Raw genomic sequence first — 6,277 nt, 5'->3', positions numbered from 1 at the left:
GTTAGACAGTCCCTCACAGAAGGCTCACACGGAAGGGGTCTTTTGCGGACCCATCAGGCCAGAATTGGGGAGGACAAAGGAGATGGCTCCTACTTACATGTTTTAGTCTTGAGGGAGACTCCTCTAAGTCTACCTATCTTATTCTTTGTGTATGTTCCTGCTTCATCTATCGAGTCACCTGTTCCTCCATGCCTTCCCCCATAACCAAGGGGGCTGCTCAGGGCTTCTGCCCCTCCCTGTCTCCTTGGGACTTCATTCTGGAAGGCTGGTGGTCAGACAGTACAAGTGGGGGATTCAGATGACATTAGGACTGTTTTACAGCTTTGAATGAAACCAGGGCTCTGGTTGGGGGTGCTTTGGTTTTAGGCACTAACGTACATGTTAAATCCTTTTTTCTTTTAAAGATTATAACACTGTGTCCCGTCTGGCTTTGGTTGTGACTGCCTCCCATTTGGAGAAACTCTCTCAGACTCAGATCTTGTCAGAGCTGAAATGTGCAATCAGTCTTCTCTTGGCCTGTTAACCTTTTGGTCTCCCTGGATGCCTGCTGCTTCCAGACCCCAATTTCAGTGTTTGTCCCTCCAATGCTTCCTTCTTCTCCAGAGGCCCCAAGAGGAAGGATAAGCTGCTTCTCAAATCTACATTTTCAGCCTCCTTCACTGCTCACCCTCCAGCCATGCTAGCAGTAGCCCACCTTTGCTCTGCGGTGCCCCTCAAGAGACAACCAAACCACCCCTTCCTGCTGTTGGAACATGGTGGCCTAGGGAGAGTTGTGCTCAGTCAACGTGCATTCCTCCATCATACGCTGACCTTGGCAAAGCTGTCAGAGATACTCTTAACAGAAGATTTGATGTAGGTTGGTGAGAACAAAGTCTTGTAGCGGTGTAGCAGCAAAACCATGACTCAGGAAAGACCAGGTGGAGCTCTTGGAGAACTTGAAAGAGGGAAAATGGATTAACTGGAGACCCAGGGGAACTAGCATTCAGAAGATCTGGGCCCCGAGTGTCAGATGGGTACACCTTTTTATATTTTATCTTCGTGAGCAAGTTCCCAGAAGCAAGCAAGTTCACAAAAGAGATCAAAGTCTCGGAAGGGCAATTGGCAGGGATTTCTACTGCAAATAAGGTTGTTAGTAAAGGGTCGGAGGATGAGTGCATTCTGGGAATGAGGAAGCACATGGGGTGTGGCAGTGTGTTAGGTTTCTTGTCCTAAGGTTAAAATTCCCTATTCAGATTTTCCTGACGGTAGTGTGGAATTCTCAGCATTGGGTTCACCTAATAAAATCACTGGGACCTTGGAGACCAAATATAGATGGCGTGGGTTTGGTCTGACTTTCACCGAAAAATGAGATAATAACACTGCAGGACAGAAATCATAACTGAAGACCAGGTTTGCCAAGGTTGAGAGTTGACTTGTGACCCCACCTTCTCACCAAATGGCAAAGAAAAGTGGCAAAATCAAGTCTTCTTACAAGAGGGAGTGTGTAAATGTTGGCTGTGATGTTGGCTTTGATATTGCTGGACCTACATTCCATGATTCAGCCGTCTTTGACGATGAGGACTGGCTTACTGTTTACCCAGCACCTGGTTACTGGGTACAAAAGATGCCACGATCTCAAATATAATTTAAGGAGAACATTTATTAAGTTTTGAAAGAGAACAAGACAGCACAAAGATAGAGAGAGATCACCCAGATGAGGGAGGCCATTAACACAAGGTCAAGATGGCATCTGAGGCTTCCAGTCGGAAAGCTAGTTAAGTAAATTCATGATGGGTGGCAGATCAGTACATCCCAGGAACAGGACGGTGATGGGGACACATACATTACATGAGATAGAAGGGCTCACAGGATTGGCCCAGGCCCTTCTGACCAAGGTAGTTAGAGAAAGACTAATAGGGCATGACTAATGAGACTATGTGACCCATTGTGCTTTCCCCAGGACAGTGACTTCCATCAACACACACACACACACACACACACACACACACACACACACACAGCCCCTAAGAGAGATGGCCCCTCCCTAGGACAGATGGAGAGCAATAATCTCCTTTATCCCACTCTCTGCCTGAGGGAAAATTGTCTACATCCTTGGTTAATGAAATGGAAGCTTCATCTGCAAATGGATTTTAGACTGTCTCGGCCATCCATAAACTTTTGTGCAAACCGGGGTGCTCCGAATTGAAGCTGTATTTCACCTTTGATCATGGCAAATCCAAGCGGACAAGGAATAACTTTACAGCCGGTTGCAGCCCTGGGGACTTCTGGCTACACACTAATCAATGATGGGACAGAATTGGGAGGATGAATTTATCAAAACGTCTGTAAGTATCCTGACATGTCAGTAAACCTGGCTTGTCCCTAAGGTGTCCCATGCACTCATTTTGGCATGGCTGCTAAGCATCCGTTGCATTCCACATTCCACTTCTGCAGCAGTGACCAGCGCTAGTTCCACTGGAGTGGGCTGCACCCTGACTCTGTGGCCTGATGGGAAGCTTACACGGCCTGTACTGGTAGATAGGGAGACATTACTTCTGGGGGCCACAAACTTGGGCTTTCCTTGCAGTTGATGGCTTAATCCAGCTGAAGAAACCTCTGGGAACAGTATCAGAGATCTGGCTTTCATACCTTGCCAGTGTGACCAGCCGGCTTTTCCTCCTCCCGACGGTGATCAAAGCAAAGGATGATCTAAACAAGAGCTGTGTTGTAAATATTTAGACAGTGACTTGTTAACTGATTTCTAGTTCAACTGGTTATCTATGGGTTACCGACACTGCACGGGGGCAGTCAACGACACATTGTTTAAATGTATTGAACTGTTCCATGCACTACCCACCAAGGATGAAATAGACCTTTAAGAAAACGGTGCAATCGAGCGCACACTTGCTTTTATGTTCCTTTAGGCGTTTGATACTGTTATTAAATGAGATGGATCAGTGGGTGTTTGAAGCCAAGGTTCGAACTTTTTTGTTGTTCAATTCAACCATCACTAGAAATGCTTTTGGTATCCCAGAACATTCACAAAATGAAGAAAACAAGTATACATAATTATGACTCCCAAGTGTTTGCAAATTGCAAGTATTTGATCATTCGATGGCAGAGGGTAAGGGTTTCAGTTTGTAAAGAGAGAGACTGTACAGGGGAGGAAAACAAGCAGGAAGATAAAAGAGATAATAAATAAGACTGCAATTCAAAGAAGGAGTGGTAGTGTGAAAGAGAAGGGCTTTCTTCACCACATTTGCTTGTGTACCTGTTGTCTTCAGCGATTGTGCCAGGAAGGTGAGCATCTCAGACTGCCGAATTGATGGTGCCCGGCTATCAAAAGATATAGAGTCTGGGGTCCTACAGGCTGGAAGATAAACAAGTGGCCATCTAACTGAGAAACAACAAAGCCCACATAGAAGAAGCACACCAGCCTGGGAGATCACAAGGTGTCGAAGGGATCAGGGATCAGGCATCAAAGACAAAAAAAAAAAAAATCAGTGTTGTAAATGAGGGGGAGTGTGGGGTGGGGACCCAGGGCCCCTTTGTAGGCAACTGGACATCCCCTTGCAGAAGGGCTGCAGGGAGGAGATGAGACAGTCAGAGTGCAGTGTACAAAGATGAAACATACAATTTTCCTCTAGTTCTTGAATGCTTCCTCCCCCCAACTATCATGATCCCGTTCTACCTTACAAATCCAGCTGGACCAGAGGATGTACACTGGTACAGATAGGAACTGGAAACACAGGAAATCCATGACAGATGATCCCTTCAGGACCAGGGGTGTGAGTGGCGATACCGGGAGGGTGGAGGGAAGGTGAGGAGAAAGGGGGAACGGATTATAAGGATCTACATAAAACCTCCTCCTTGGGAGATAGACAACAGAAAAGTGGGTGAAGGGAGATGTCAGACAGTGTAAGATATGACAAAATACTAAAATTTATAAATTATCAAGGGTTCATGGGGGATGGGGGGCCAGGGAGGGAGGGGAAAATGAGGAGCTAATACCAAGGGCTCAAGTAGAAAACAAATGTTTTGAGAATGATGAGGGAAACAAATGTACAAAAGTGCTTGACACATGGATGGATGGATGGATTGTGATAAGAGTTGTGCGAGCCCCGATAAAATGATTTTTTAAAAAAAGAGAAAGAAAGAGAAGGGCTGGGGGTGGAGGTGGGGGGCAGGTGGCTGCCACAAGGTGAGTGTCTTAGTTCATTAGTCTTGCTGTAAGGGAAACATCAAAAGTGGGTGACTTTAAGGAACAGAGATCTATTTCCTTGAGCTTTAAGAGTCCAAATTCAGGGCACTGGTTCTAGGGAAAGATTTTCTCTGTGGGTCAGTTCTGAGGGTAGGTTCTCCTCTCTTTTCGGGTTCTGTTCATTGGCGTTTCATGGAACTTTGTGTGGCTTGTATTTTCTTCCCTTTTGTGCGTCTTTCTCAAGCCTAATCCACTCTTGTGGTCTGAGTGTGGCGTGATTGCCATAACAAAGAAAACCCGTTCCCCAGTGGGATCACGTCCAGATGTTTAGGGTTTAGGATTAACAACTCATATTTTGGAGCATATTTAGGAAATGGAGGATCCCATAGGAATTGTATGTTAAAATAAAAAGCTGAAAGTCCAAATCTGAAACGGGAGACAAGATAACCAAATAATATGGCACTAAAATTACAGAGAGTGCATGCGGCAGCATTTTGGCTTTGGCGAAGTGTGACAGAGTCCAGCCAAAGACCGTTCAAAGCTGCCCATTCCTCTACTGTTGTGTACCTAAAATAGAGAGTGTGCTTACTTGTAATTGAAAGAGGAGTCACCTTCCCTAATTAGCAGAGGAGGAGTTGGGTTCTACTGATTTTCCCCGCTAAAATTAAATTTCCTCCAGCCTGCCTTTGTGAATTCCTTCTGAAGTTACTCGTCTCCCCCTCCTCGCCTCATTTTCTTAGGGGACATAGTAAACTGAACAAAGAGTCCAATTATTCTCGATGTGTAGGGAAAGGGGACTGCTGTAACGCTGAGAAAAGAAATCATTCTGGGATTAATTCGTGGCATGAAAACTCCATATCCGCGCGCACACAACACCCCTGGGAGCCGCCGTCTTAGATGAGTGCCTCCATAACCACCCAATAAAAGATCAAATCAGATTTCAACATAGATCGGGACATCTGATTTCAAATTGTCTATGGGTCCTCATTGCTGGCTCCTCATATTGTCTCACTCTAGTGCCCAACGGGACATCAGAGTTTAATACGTCGGAGATCAACTCACGGGTGAGGGAATAATCTCTTCACGTGTTCACCCAGTATGGAGACATGCACCTTTCCAACCCAGAAAATAGTTGGGATTGGACTGGGGGATGGTTTGTGTGTCTCTTCTGAGCCCCACCCCCTCAACCCCCACCAAAAAATGGAGAAGAAAAGATTACCATAGCTGAGATTAGAATAAAACCGGTGAGAACTCACTAGGAATTTCTTGGAGCACCATAGGGGACTACTTACTGAATTTAATGTAAGTAGTAAATTTGGAAAATAATGTTCCCCTGAACATATGCTTTCTTTTTTTCCATGAGCTCTGGAAAGTATTGATTTGGAAATATGGCTTTACTTGCCCACTGTGTCTTTTGGAAAACACGTTCTGGGGTTCTTTATGATCCTGCTCTGTCTTTGTGGGTCTAGGTAGACGCTAGTTTCTCTTGGCATCGTACTCATTTCTTCATCTCAGGCATAAAAATGGTCTGAGTACATCTCTTCAGAGCTTTAAAATTCTTCCACTCAGGCTTTCTGGAAAAGGGAGAATTTCAACCCCACTGAAGGAAGACTGGTCAGCAAGAAGGATTATGGGTCACTTTAGCAAAAAATGAAGGCTTTCCTTGGTACAAAGGGAGCTAGTAAAGAAATGCACCAAGGAAGAACTTTGTAGGCAGATGCAAAGCCTAACAAGTTCTGAAACGGATTGTAATGTCTGATATAAGAGATATGTAACCAAACAAGTCAGGTTATATCACCATATCTTTTAAGTGATTTAAAGCAGGAAGAAGTTTAAAGTGATGAAATTGCTTTAACGCACTGTGGGGTGGGCACTCACAAGTCACCTATGCTACGGAGGTTTACTGAAAAGGTACTTAAAAATACGAGCTGAAACAAGAAATCCCTCCCCAGCCTCAACAGCCACCCTCAATCCCCGTCCTTCCCGCGCTGAGTCATGCTGCAGGCTTCCAGGAGCACAGAAGAGATAAGTCAGCATGCCGGACTGCAGCCGGAGCTGGAACTGCCCATCTTCCTGCCGTCAGCGTGCATCTTCATC

The 6,277-nt window shown here is 45.4% G+C and overlaps 1 pseudogene; it reads left to right on the top strand.

The window, feature by feature from the left end:
• Positions 1-2,578, top strand: part of LOC101641048 — a 112,447-nt pseudogene extending 109,869 nt beyond the window's left edge.
• Positions 2,579-6,277: the final 3,699 nt, after the last annotated feature.

Source organism: Echinops telfairi, unplaced genomic scaffold (assembly GCF_000313985.2).
Source record: "Echinops telfairi isolate 266 unplaced genomic scaffold, ASM31398v2 ScPeMD7_22;HRSCAF=79, whole genome shotgun sequence".
Lineage (NCBI taxonomy): Eukaryota > Metazoa > Chordata > Mammalia > Afrosoricida > Tenrecidae > Echinops > Echinops telfairi.
The sequence above is the reverse complement of the archived record's forward strand: the minus strand, read 5'-3'. Positions and strand labels throughout refer to the sequence as shown.